We start from the raw sequence: 14,383 nt of genomic DNA on the forward strand, positions 1-14,383 counted from the left end.
TAAATAACATAATAAAAGACCACCACTTTTATAGAGACATAACGCCACTGTGTGGCGCCGCCATCAGTCTCCTTAGACTCGGTACTTTGTCGTCGCCGTCGACTTCGCACCGTCGCCCCATATAGTAGTGGCGCGGCGCGACGGGACTAATGTGTAAGTGAAAAAAAAAAATAATAAATTAATTGTTATTTTACAATATCTTCTAATATGAATAAGAGTACTTTGTATTGGTACGTTTTGTTTTTTGTTTTTTTTTTTTTAAACGGAACTGAACCTAAGTGACCGGCCTGCGGCCGGGCACCCGTCTTATTCATGTTCTAACCTAACCTAACCTATCCAAACCTTTTAAAACTAGTTTGGATTCCTTTAGACCTCAGCCCACCGGCAACTACGACTAACTAAACACTGATCTAGCTATCTGGCTTTCATCAGTGCATCAACAGCAGCATAACTAGTATTAAAATAGTAATGAGTTTTTATTAATGCATATATTCACATTAAATCTTGAATCTAAAGTCTAAAGGTGTCAAAACTAGATTTAGGTTAGGTTAGGTTAGAACATGAATACGAGGGGTGCCCGGCCACAGGCCGGGCACTTGGGTTCAGTTCAGTCAAAAATTATATATTATTTACTATTATTTATTTATTTTATTTATTTATTTAAACATCTTTATTGCGTAATAAAGGAGAACATACGAATATAGTTAAAAAAAAATTTAAAAGCAAAAGGCGACCTTATCACTAAAAGTGATCTCTGCCAGGTAACCTTACCGATAGTACACAACAAAACATGAGAGACGGGAAATCGCAATTAAAATAAACAATACATAAATTTACACACTTAAGTACATACTACTAATAACTAATATAATAAATTATTAAAAGAGATAAATAAAATAAGATATAAATAAATATAAATATATATATATATATTAACAAATATTTATATATATTTACTATAGATACATAAGTACACATATACGAACAACAAAATTATAATGACAAATAGTGATACACGGCTTTTGAAAATAGCTAGGGATTTAGAGTGACGAATATCGTCAGGGAGTGCATTCCACAGCGTTGCAGCTTTTATTGTGAAGGATTCCGAGTAACTTTGAGACTTACATTTCATCATTCGGAGAATATTCTCCCTAGCAGAACGCTGAGATCCTTGAGATGGACACGGGCAAAGGAAATGAAAGCGTTGTTTAAGGTAGAGTGGTGTCCAAGGATGAAATAGAGTAGAATACAGGATTGAAAGAACATGCAGATTACGCCGATGCCTAATAGGAAGCCACTTCAATTTTTTGCGATACTCAGAGATGTGATCATATTTCCTGAGACCAAATATGAATCTTATGCATAAGTTTTGTAGTCGCTCCAGCTTATCCAGAAGGTCCTCAGTCAAGTCTAAATAACAGGCATCGGCATAATCTAAAATAGGAAGAAGAAGGGTATTGGCTAATAAAATCTTAGTCTTGATAGGCAAGAGATTTTTCCATCTTTTTAAGGACCCAAAGGCACTAAAAACTTTCTGGCTTACATGGGCTACTTGCGGCCTCCAAGATAAACTGATGTCCATGAGAATGCCTAGGTTTTTCACAGTTTTGCTATAAGGCAGCAGAGACCCATCAAAAGTGACTTGCGGAATACCAGAAAAATTCACTTTCGCAATTTGCCTAGAATTACCAAAATAATTGACTGAGACTTGCTGGCATTAACCAATAACCCATGAGATCTGCTCCAGTCACAGATAGCACTAAGGTCAGCGTTGAGTCTATTTACAGCCTCAGGAATATCAGAAACCAGAGCAGACACATATATTTGAAAATCATCCGCATAAAGATGATAAGGTAAAGAAAGGAGATCAGTCATGGTATTTATGAAAATGGAGAATAGAAGAGGAGATAGTACACCACCCTGTGGAACACCAGCAAGGAGGCGGCAGTAAGAAGAGAATTTATCTTTGACTCTGATACATTGCGTACGATCATGTAAATAAGAATCGAACCATCTAACTACAGGATAAGAAATATTAATGGAATCTAGTATGGCCAAGAGAATCTCAAAATCCACAGTGTTGAATGCATTGGAGAAATCAAGCAAAGCCAAAATGGTCACCTGCTTATTATCAATACCTAAACGAATATCGTCACAGACATTGGTTAAAGCCGTGACAGTGCTGTGCCCACGACGAAAGCCAGATTGAAAAGTGCTAAGGATATTATTTTTAGAAAGAAATAAAGATAATTGAGAATTAACAATACGTTCCAGGACTTTAGATAAGAACGGAAGAATAGAAATAGGTCGGAAATGAGAAAACAAAGACGGGTTAGAATTTTTAGGAATAGGTATGACCTCAGCTATACGCCAGGCACTAGGAAAGGTACTAGATGAGAGAGATAGATTAAATAAGTAGCACAAAACGTATAAGATGTAATCTAAACTTAACAATATCATCTTACGGCTGATACCGTCATTTCCCAAAGCATCTGATTTAACTGCATTTATGTGCTTTATTTTTTCACCAGGACTGACCACGCTAAATTGGAACAATGGAAAATGAGGCCTTGAACGCGAGCTTATCGAAGCCAGAGTTTCCGTTTTGCGACTAATACTAGTTGTCACATTACTGAAATGACGATTCAAAGCATCTATATCCACACTATCAGGAACACTTTTTTGCCGGCGACCAATGCCCAAAGTTTCCAAAAATTTCCACACCTTAAGGGTACTCTTTCCATCAACTGAAGAGTGGATATAATTGCGCTGAGCGTCTCTGCACATCTTGTTACACCGATTCCGCAGCCGCTTATACTTAAGCAAGTTGGCATCAGAGGGTTGGATCTTATACCTTGATTTCGCCGCGTTACGCTTAGACATGGCGAGCTTTATATCATGAGTAAGCCACGGTGCAGGCAGATGCTTTAGTTTAATCGGTCGAAAAGGTGCATGGGTATCAAAGAGTTCAATAAGAAGAGAATTTAAAATAGAGATCTTTTCATCCAGCGAAGGAGCATTGAAAACTACGTCCCAATCTATGCAATTTAGATCCCGCAAGAAATGATCATTGCTAAACTTGTGAAAACTACGACGCATGACTGGTGTTGGCTTGAGCTTAGGCGGGCGCACATTATAGGATAGGTATACCAAATCGTGGTAAGAAAAAAGCTGCCGCAGAAAGCTGGCCAAAAGAACTAACATACGCCGATGCAGAGACAATCATCAAATCCAGCTGTGAAGGCGAGCAGTTCGGAAAGAAATGTGTGGGACTCGTTGGAAGCAAAGACAAATTTGTGCTATTTATTATATTTTTTAGCTTATGGGCCCGCAAATCATCTTTAACGAGGCAAGTATTAAAATCACCCATAATTATTATATGATCTGCATGTGGCACATAAGTCTCTAGTAGAGTTTCAAATTCGTGAAAGTAATCTATTCGAAGCGATGGACTGTAAAATACACCTAAGAGCACTTTTAAATTACCAAACAGTAGTTCTAAAAATAAATGTTCTGAAGATTCAGCATAAGTTGACGATGACTTATTTAAAATGGAAAATGGAATGTGGCTGCGTAGGTAGATCGCAACTCCCCCACCACCTTTACCCACACGGTCATTTCGAATTAGATGGAAGCCAGGAAGAGAATAAGAGGTGGAGGGAAGGCACGGCTTTAAAAAAGACTCTGAAACTAGAATAGCATGGACGTTCCTAACATCAAAAGAGGTTAAAAGGTCTGGGAAGTGTGCAGGAATACTCTGCGCATTTATGTGAACTACGTTGAAATTCTTAGGATACCCCGCAAAAGCGGACTCAAGGCGTGTATTTAAAGGTAACGAAGTGCTATGGAAGCTCCCATCAGAGGAACAAACAGGAGAAAAGAAGGTTACCTCATCAGAGCTATCACTACTGTCACTACAAGAAATATCATCCCCAATATTCATAATACAATTAAAATAATAATATTATAAAATACGATAAAAATAATAATAATAAAAAATATATATATATATATATATATTATAATTTAAAACGTGCTAAACATATTGCCTGCCGACAGTGTAAATTCCTAAGGTTTAAACTTAAGAAAAAACAATCATCAAAAGAAAACAACTTAATTGACATAGAAATAAAGATCTAACCTAATTACAAAACATGAGGTTCTTGTCTATCATTAACACAATTCACTAAAATATGACAAAAACATCATATAAAACAATGAGTATACAAGCATTGAAAGCCAAACGTCAACAATACCGCAATGCAGGCTCGCTGGCGACGCGTCACAAAGAGGATACAAACACGAGTGCAAAGTCACTGGCAAAGAAGGTATAACCACAGACCAGTTAATTAATATAAACATATTCTAGTTCAGTGCCTTAGCCAAAGAGAATACAGCCATATTGTTATAACTATTACAACAAAAAGCAAGAACCCAGTGCTGTACAACATGAGTATTCTGAACTTTCATAACAACAACAATGCAATAAGTTGACGTTTGACAACTAAAATTATAAATTTAAAAGCAGGTACAAATAAAATTAAAAGTAGACACCCAAATCAGATTGAATTATACTAACACAAAATTCAATATTAGAAACAAAAGTATACTTAAAGTTATAAAATAGAGAGGGAAAGAATATATATAAAGTTAGTTATGGATAACTGGTAATTACTAAATGACAACAAATCATCAAAAAAAACTACTCTTAACTGCACATCAGCGCTATTTCTTCACCACTCTTCTTGATCTAGAAATTTGAGAGGGACCAGCGTGCGGCTTAGAAGCAACTGTAGCAGGTCCAGCTAGAACACTGGAGGCTGCTTCTCTACCACATCCCGAAGAAATAACAGTTAACTGAGCCTTCGTAGTGATAGAATGTCGCTTACCATCAGATCCAATCACAATTATCCGACCATTTTTTGTCCAAGACTTTGATAGGCCCAGCTGTAGTCTGGCTGCCACGAAAGCTTCATGCCGGATCTTGGTCAAGAACTCTCCCAAAGTAATCCCGGTGCCTTGAAAGTTTTTTTAGAAAACCAGATCTTGTTTCTAACGGACTGGTCACAGAGTTTTACAAGCAGTGCTCTTGGTTTGTCACCACCAGTCTGCCCTATTCGATGGCACCGACTAATCGCTGCCACAGAAAGCTTATGCATTTGAAGATGATCTTTCAAGATTTTTACAACAGTGGCAGGCACATCTTCCTTGGCAGTTTCAGGGACACCATGAAACAGAAGAATTTTCCTACGGCTTCTTGTTTCCTGCTCATCCATCTGCTGACTTAGAAGTTCTAGCTGCCCCTGAAGACTGTTCAAAGCGGTCATGACAAAGTTTCGGAACAAGCTAAACTGTGAAGCTATATTTGAGGTGGGACTGGTTGCCGGGATAGCAGACTGCAGATTTTGTTGGAATTCAGCCATAGTTTTGTGAAAATGTAGAGACAGATCATCCACAGATTTCTTAGTAGATTCCATTGTTGACTAGCTGTTTTGTGTGTTTGTTGTTGGTAGTAGTTTAAGTTCAAGTGTTATCTACAGTTATATTGTATGGATTTACCTTTATATGGACACTGTTGGCAGGTATGAAGATATTAATGCATTATTAATTGTTTAAAGGTCATTAAATCAATTATAATTATATATTCAATTATAATTTATATTTGAATGAGAATGAAAAATAGCAATTATTTTGAATAGTTTTCAGAATGAGACAGACGGGTGTGGTAGGGTAAAATCTCCAATTTAAAGTTCCCTTATTGCGTATATGTTATGTGTGTTTGCATAGTAGTTTACTATAATGGTAAGCGGTTCGTGTAACGATCTTGCGCGTCTATATTTACAAGTGTGTGGGCAGTTCGTGTATTGATTATTCGATGACGAGACCTCGTAAGAGTCCCGTATCGTTATTTTTCGTCACTACCTACCCGTACCTCCCCCCCCGTGCAGGGAGTGGGTAATTTGCGCGCCTGCTGCCTTCCTTCCTTGGATGTGGTAGCAGTTTCTCAGGCTCCCTCACTGGAATCGAACCCTGATTCCCCGTTACCCGCGACAAACAATGAAAGTCGCCGTCACCTTCGCACCTTCGCCCGAAAAATGTACGAACTTTATGCAGAACGTCAATACAATACTGATGCTGAGTTTAGAGATTGTGTTAAATTGTGTTCCAGTAGTTTTAAACGCGATTGCTTCTTGGAAAAGTCCCGATACATACAGAATAAAATAAAAAATAGCAATAACGTAATCAAAACTACTTGGAAAATAATTAATGAGGAGACGGGAAGAGTACCACCGCGGCATAATAACTTTAAACTTAATGTAGATAATAAAGACTTAACATCTGATTTCGAGGTGGCTACTGCTTTTGAAATCTTTTTTACTAACATTCCTATCTCCACCACTAAATCATTGAACTCTTCACCAGATATTGCTCTCTCTCTATTGAAGAATAACGTGCCCGAGTGTAAAAACGCTTTTAAATTCAGCCATGTTAGTGGCTCTGACGTTATTAAAGCCTTTAAATTATTAAATAATAAAAAAACAAGTGACTTGTGGGGCATTTCCGTTGAAGTTCTCAAATCACTAATTGATATCGTTGCACCCGATTTAGCATTAATATTTAATAACTGTATAGATTGTGGTGTGTTTCCTGACTTAATGAAACATAGTAAAATAGTTCCTTTGTTTAAATCGGGTAGTACTTCTGACCCCACTAACTTCAGACCAATATCAGTACTGCCCACTTTCGGTAAAATTTTTGAAAAACTTATTATAAATCAGTTATTTTCCTATTTTCATAAGTATGATTTACTCCACGTTAAACAATTTGGTTTTACACGGGGTCGCTCAACTATCGACGCTGGTGTTGAGCTAATACATAATATATTTGAAGCTTGGGAGGAGTCACATGATGCACTTGGTGTGTTCTGTGATTTGTCTAAGGCTTTGATTGTGTTTTGTTGTACATGAAACGTTAGTCAGAAAACTACACCACTATGGAATTCAGGGTGTAGCTCTCGACTTGATTAGTTACTACTTGCGTGATAGGGTGCAAATGGTAGACGTTAATGGAAAGCGGTCTAATGGGTCATTTGTGAAAATTGGTGTTCCACAGGGTTCTATATTAGGACCTTTTCTATTCCTTATTTACACTAATGACCTGCCTTACCTTGTTAAGGACAATCACGGGATAGTATTGTTTGCTGATGATACATCACTTATGTTCAAAATTAAGAGACGTGAATTAGCTTTAGACGATGTAAACAACTATCTCGCTAAAGTAGTACAATGGTTTTAGCTAATAATTTGGTTTTAAATGAAAATAAAACTAAGTGCATAAAATTCACATTACCAAATGTTAAACATGTAAAAACCACTATACTACTTAATAATGAGGAATTGAATCTGGTGGATACAACAGTATTTCTAGGAATAACGTTAGATGCTAAACTTCAATGGGGCCCTCATGTAAATAATTTATCGAACAGGCTTAGTTCTGCTGCCTATGCAGTAAAGAAGATACGCCACCTGACAGACATAGAAACTGCTAGGCTAGTCTATTTTAGTTACTTTCACAGCATTATGTCATATGGAATTTTACTATGGGGTAATGCTGCTGATATTGGCACTATTTTCGTGCTGCAGAAGAAGGCTGTTCGTGCGATCTATAAAATGGGTCCGAGAGAGTCATTGAAAGATAAATTTAAAGATGTTAATAATGACACTCTATAGCCAATACATATTTGAAAATTTAATGTATGTTCACAAAAATATATCAAAATTTAAAAGAAAATGTGACTGCAATAATTTGAACGTTAGAAGCAAAAATAAACTTGCAGTGCAGTACACTAGACTACACAAAATAAGCAATTCATTTAAAGGAAATTGTATACAATTTTACAATAAATTACCGGTTGATATCTTGGGGATGTCACTAAAGAAGTTCAAAGTTTGTATTAAGCGAAAGCTTATAGAAAAGTCCTATCTATATATATATATAATGAAAATGGTCTTCGTTTGAGGCTCAATCACGCCTAAACCACTGATCGTATCGACATGAAACTACCATCATTCGATGCGAAATTTTTCCTAGATGGTTTATGGCTATCTATTTTTTGAATTCCAACATTCCTTCATTTTTTTATTGCTGTTTTACCTTTATGAACATTTATCCCGCTAATAAAAACAAAAGATAAGCATTTTCTCTTGATTCTTTTGTTTTCATGGATTTCAACAGAGTGTATTAAACGGATTATGGTTTTTACATTCAGCTAAGAATCTACTCACGGTAGTGGAGAACGGCTGGACCAATTGGGCTTTTTTTTATCTTCAGAATTGTCAGGAGAAAGTTTTGTATGTAAGAAAATTTTAAAAAGCCCGATAAAAAGTTAAAAATTTCGATGATAATCGAAGAATTCCCATCTATATAGTCACTCACCACGAAATCTCGGGAACCATAAGACTTAGAAACGTGAAACTTGGTAGGAATATTACTTTTGCTATGTAGAAGTCAGCTATGAATAGATTTTAAGAAATTCATTCCCCAAAGGGGATTGCGGGGGCGTTAACAATGAACAATTCCCGTTTTTAAACTATAGCTTCTATAGTCTTTAAATTTGGTAGGAATCTTCTGTAAGAAGTGTAGAAATAGGCTATGAACGAATTTTACGATAGCTCACCCCACAGGGGGTTGCGGGGGTGGGTATTAAATATTAATATTTTTAATTTTCCAGCTAAAGCTCCTACAAGCTCCAAATTTTGTAGGAATTTTCTATAAGTGACGTAAAAATGATTTATGAACAAATTTTACGATATCCCACCCCAAAGAAGATTGCGGGGGCGTTAACAATGAAAATTTTTAATTTCCAAGCGATAGCTCCTATAGACTCCAAATTTAGTGAGAGTGTTCTATATGTAATATAAAAATGATCTTCGAGCGGATTTAACAATGAATCACCTCCAATAAGGTTCGCGGGGGGTAGTTAACAATAAAAAAATTCAATTTCGAAATAATGCTTCTAAAAATTCTAAATATGGTAGGAATCTTTTATTATTCACATAAAGAACATCTCAAAATGGATTTCAATAAAGTCTACTTCCGACAGGAATTGCGGGGGTGGGTGTTAAAATCTAAAATTTTTATTTCTAACCTGTAACTTCTACAGACTCCAAATTTGGTGGGGATCTTCGTGTATGTAGGGATATTCGTGTATTTCCTTACAACAATCGTCTTTTTGGCAGCGGAGAAAAAGTCATTGAGAGGTTTCAAAAACTTAACTTTACATGTAGCTATCCAATCAACGGACTAAGAATTTTACATTCATTTTACTTTTGCAGACTACATAACCGACGAATTCTTTTATTGCGGGATCGCGGAAATGTAACAGATTAAAATGAATGCATTTTCCAAGCACATGAGATGTGGAAAAGAAATTTAGTTACTTATTCCAATAGAATTCATAAAAAACATGCACAATTAATTTTCTATAAAAAATTGATGTCACGGAGAAAATTTTAGTTAACAGAAAATTCGGCGCACTTGAACCTAGACAGATTTCAACTTCACATATGAGACTTGCAATGACTTTAACTTAAACTTTCAATGCTCATTTCAAATTTTTTTCTCCATGTCAATTATTATTAATTTTTGGAAGAAAGGCACGGAAATGTTATAATGATTGCACATTGAAACTTACAATGAATATTAGTGAGAAAAATCACCTGGATGAAAGATACAGGCTAAATCGATGGAATTTGGAATTTGAGTAAGTCTTAACAATATCGATGCTTACAGTTCTATCCGCGGGGCTTATTTATGTTCATACAAAAATAAAAAAAAAGGAGAATAATAAAAATATGAAAAAAATAAATAAAAATGAAACATAAAATGTAATTTATTTCCGGCTTTATAGTATAACGGCTAGTTATAGTATAAAGGATTACGTAAACGATAAAAAAGCTTGGGTGTAAACAATTGCTCTAACCAGGTTGCTTCTTAAATTTTTTCTAAAAAAATTAAACTAATTGTTATTTTACAATATCTTCTAATATTAATAAGACTACTTTGTAGTGGTACGTTTTGTTTTTTGTTTTTATTTCTTTTTAAACGGAACTGAACCTAAGTGCCCCGTCTTATTCATGTTCTAACCTAACCTAACCTATCCAAACCTTTTAAAACATGTTTGGATTCCTTTAGACCTCAGCCCACCGGCAACTACGACTAACTAAACACTGATCTAGCTAGTATTAAAATAGTAATGAGTTTTTATTAATGCATATATTAACATTAAATCTTGAATCTTAAGTCTAAAGGAATCCAAACTAGTTTTAGTTTAGGTTTTTGGTTAGGTTAGGTATATGAATAAGATGGGTTCTTCAGACTTAGGTTCAGTTCCGTTAAAAAAAAAAGTATTTTCTATTTTGTACTCTTATAAATTATGAAAAATAGCGATTAGTTTCAAAAGTTTTCATTAGTCACATAATGTTAAAAGGGCGCATAGGTTCAGATGAAATTCAATAATAACAATTCATATATGATTTTTTATTAATGCAATTAATATTCAGATTAAATCTTGAATCTAAAGTGTATCGGAATCAAAACTAGATTTAGGTTAGGTTAGGTTAGAACACGAATATGACGGGTGCCAGAAAAGTTACCACAGGGATAATAACTGGCTTGTAGCGGCCAAGCGTTCATAGCGACGTTGCTTTTTGATCCTTCGATGTCGGCTCTTCCTATCATTGCGAAGCAAGATTTACTACGTGCACTACGGCGCCGTAGTTTCGAATTTACCTCAGTTCGATGTCGGGGCTCGGAATAGTCTGTAGACGATTTACGTTCCTGGCGGGGTGTTGTGCTCGGTAGAGCAGCGTCGTGGTGCGATCTGTTGAGACTCAGCCCTACGCCAGGTGATTCGTCCGAGGACGCGTCAGAACACAGCAAAATGACCGATGCCGACACCGACTGCTGAGGCGATTGAACATCACTAATGCGGTGCGCGGAAATTTCCTATATGGTTTTAGTTTGAGATCGTGCAACAGCTCGATATTACGTCTAGACGTGCAGTAAGCAAGACCTTGAACAGCAGAGGCGTGTCAGACGCGCGTATACACTTCATCATTAAAAAGTAGAAGCTTTTTCCTACGGGTACATTAATGTTAATTGTGCGTCGGGAGAGCCTCCGCGAGAGTTTCCTTGAAGTTTGCCAACGAATAAGAATTAGCGATATCAGTCTCTATTACTCTAATAAATATTTATGGCTCATTTTTGTTTTGTTTTTTCTGAGAGTTTTAGTAACTTATTTCGTTCTGAGAGCATTATGAGTAAGTCTCGTGAAGCAAACTTTATATTGTTATCGTAATTTAGGAGGTTTTTGAAATAATTTAAACATTTTAGAGTTCCGTGGCGAAATAAAATATTCAAGCTGCGAGACATTTGTTGTGCAATTTATTCCATTTCCCGGCAATGTTAATTTGTACATCTATATTTACTACTAGCTAATGCCCGCGACTTTGTTCGCGTAGAATTCATCAGATTTCTCGTAAGATTGAGAAATTTACCAGCCAAGCTAAGTCAACTGCCATTTTCCTTAAGATCCGTTCAAAAATGCATACGTTAGATGGATACTGACCGTGGGCCGAAATACACCCTTTTCTGTTTTATCATGTTTACGGATTTGACGAAATAGCGATTTTTAATACAAGCGCGGTGATGAGACCGCTCTGTCGACCATTCATCAAAGCCACTGTGCAAAGCAAAGTAAATGGCATTTTTATTGCATGCTGCAATATCAACGTAACAACAATTTAACTTCGTGCTCTCGCCGCTTTTAAAAATTATTTCTAATATATAAACTTACGATATTAATATAAAATTATGTGTTCGGGCCTTTCAAACTTTTTATGAAATTTTCTTCGAATTGAACGGAATCTATTTTTGCACCCCCGTAGTGATAAGGGTGGTCCACAATATTTTTTTTTTATTTTTTAGTCTATTATTTATATGATCTCTCAAATATTTCAAAATATTTTTAAAATCCAAAATCAAGCGCAAGTAGTATGCAACATGTAGTTATTCTCATAATATTGGTACAACAACAATTAATAAACACATTAAAAAGTATAGAATAGAATATATATTTTTGCACAAGTATTTTGATGTTGAATTTGGCCACTACTAACGGCCACTTCCATCTCACATATCTCCTCTTTAGATAGGATTTACAAATTCAAATGTACAGCTTTTTACTCATTGTGTTTTAAAAACGATAGAGCATTTTTTCTTTTTTTTGTTTTTGCGTCACTCAGTTTACAAAATGGAAAACTTGAAATTTTGCGTTATGGAAGAGTAGGAGTTCAATCGTGGAACCAGTGCTGCATGAACGGCTCGAAGGATTAATGATGTGTACGGCAGCGGTAAGAAACACTGGGCGTTTTTGGTTTCAACGTTTTCTTTCTAGGAATTTAGACCTGTGGAACCAGCCCCGTGGACGGCCGGAGACCAAAGTTGCTAAGAAGAATGAAGGCTATGTTGGAGCGGATCGATCGTAAACCACATCCGAGCTAGCTGCAGGCGACGGTGTTATACTAGAATTGGAGACGCTCATCGCAATGGCTGAACCCTGCCGAACCAGCCAAATCGTGCCCAAGCAAAAATTTACACAAAAAAATTACTTGTGAGCGGTTGGTGGACACCGGCACTAGGTGGCATTCACTACAGCTTTCTTAAATCTAGTAGTGAAGTAGGTACGTACACACAAAAAAATGTAATTCAAAAAAATCGTCTTTATCTTCCTCTTTTATAAAACACCAATTTCATAAGAAAGGTCTAATATATCATGGAATTCATACCATATATATATAAAAATAAAAAATAAAATAAAAAAAAATAATTTTATATTATTTCTGTTTATAGAATAACACTAGTTTTCGGCAAAACCACAATTTCTAACTTTCAAAGTTATTTTTTTACGTATATTATTTGTTTCGTTACCATATTAATAACAATCTAAATATCTTGCACCACGAAATTATCGATGTTAGACAGTTTTAATATGCAATAGCAACACAGCTTCAAACAGCTGTCATGCACGTCGTTCTCGTCGGAAGTTGGAGCTGTGCGACTCAAAAAGTGACACCAGCTGTCATTTGGTAACTGAAAATTAACCTACCGTTGAAACGAACACGTCGCGCGTGAACGAAACACAAAAATCATCGCATCTATCGAAAGGTCCCTGTATCTGGTGGAAGATCAGCGAGTGCAAGCAGCAGTCCAAGGTACGTACGTGCATTGTATTGTTGTTGCCTATTCAAATCGTCTAACATCGTCATCGTCAGATTCAAAATTAGGGGTCTGAATTCCCACTGTAGCACAGGCCACCAGGTGCGAGTTGCTACATTATTTGGTGCCGAAACTCGGGATTTCCACTTTTATTTAACGATCAATTTGTGTATGGTATTTCTGGTCAATCGTATCGTAAATTAGGTCATTCAAAACAACTCATTGTGGCGATAATTATCTCCTCTCAACTTCAATAACTTACATACCGATAATACCTACATAGACTGAAACATATCGAACAGGGACTTTATCGTATCTAATGTATAATAGTGAATTCTTGTAAGATCAAATAAGCAATCACTTCAAATCATCGGTGTTTATTTTCTAGGCGGCTTACAACAATTCACTCATTTAACGTTTATTTCACATCATTCCACCGTTTATTTCACATCATTCCACCGTAATCATTTCTATTTGGGTTAAGTTACTTACTACTAGTACTTATAAAAAACCTAAACCTTTTAAATACGAATTAGTAAGTACATCGCTTACTTTATCAAAAGTGTCGGGTAGGTCGAACGAGTTGAATCGCCTTGCACAACGTGTTAACGCTTAACATTCATCGTACTATCGGCCTTATTGCTTAGTAAATAAAGTTCATACTTCCGTGCTCATTCTCGCGACCACTTCGCGAGTAGGTACAGTTCACCACAAGGTTCAGACGTAACGTACGTACGATTGTATACGAATTGTTGTAAAACTTGCGTGGTATACTGTACCTTCGATGGAGTAATAGCTTACTTTACTATTTCGTACTCATACTACGAATTGAATTGAATGCTTTAATATCATCACACATAATTAACACGTAATTATTTGCAAATAATGTCTCTTTTAAGAAAGCATTCAACTCGCAAACCTAGCCTTTCTAAGAAATCGCGATCGAAATCCGTCGATATTGAATATACGGCACAAGACTTATCATCCTTACGTAGGCAACGTACGATCGCTTATAAGCGGTTGAGTAAGGCATTAGAAATCGGTCTTTTAGCGGTCAACGATGTCTCCCAGCGAGAAATGTTTTATTCACACCATCAAGAAATTA

At 36.1% G+C, this 14,383-nt stretch overlaps 1 pseudogene; it reads right to left on the bottom strand.

Annotated features, from left to right (window-relative positions):
• Positions 1 to 4,709: 4,709 nt before the first annotated feature.
• On the bottom strand, positions 4,710 to 5,477 carry LOC120633269 (annotated as a pseudogene).
• Positions 5,478 to 14,383: the final 8,906 nt, after the last annotated feature.

The sequence above is a fragment of the Pararge aegeria genome, chromosome 21 (genome assembly GCF_905163445.1).
Source record: "Pararge aegeria chromosome 21, ilParAegt1.1, whole genome shotgun sequence".
Taxonomy (NCBI): domain Eukaryota; kingdom Metazoa; phylum Arthropoda; class Insecta; order Lepidoptera; family Nymphalidae; genus Pararge; species Pararge aegeria.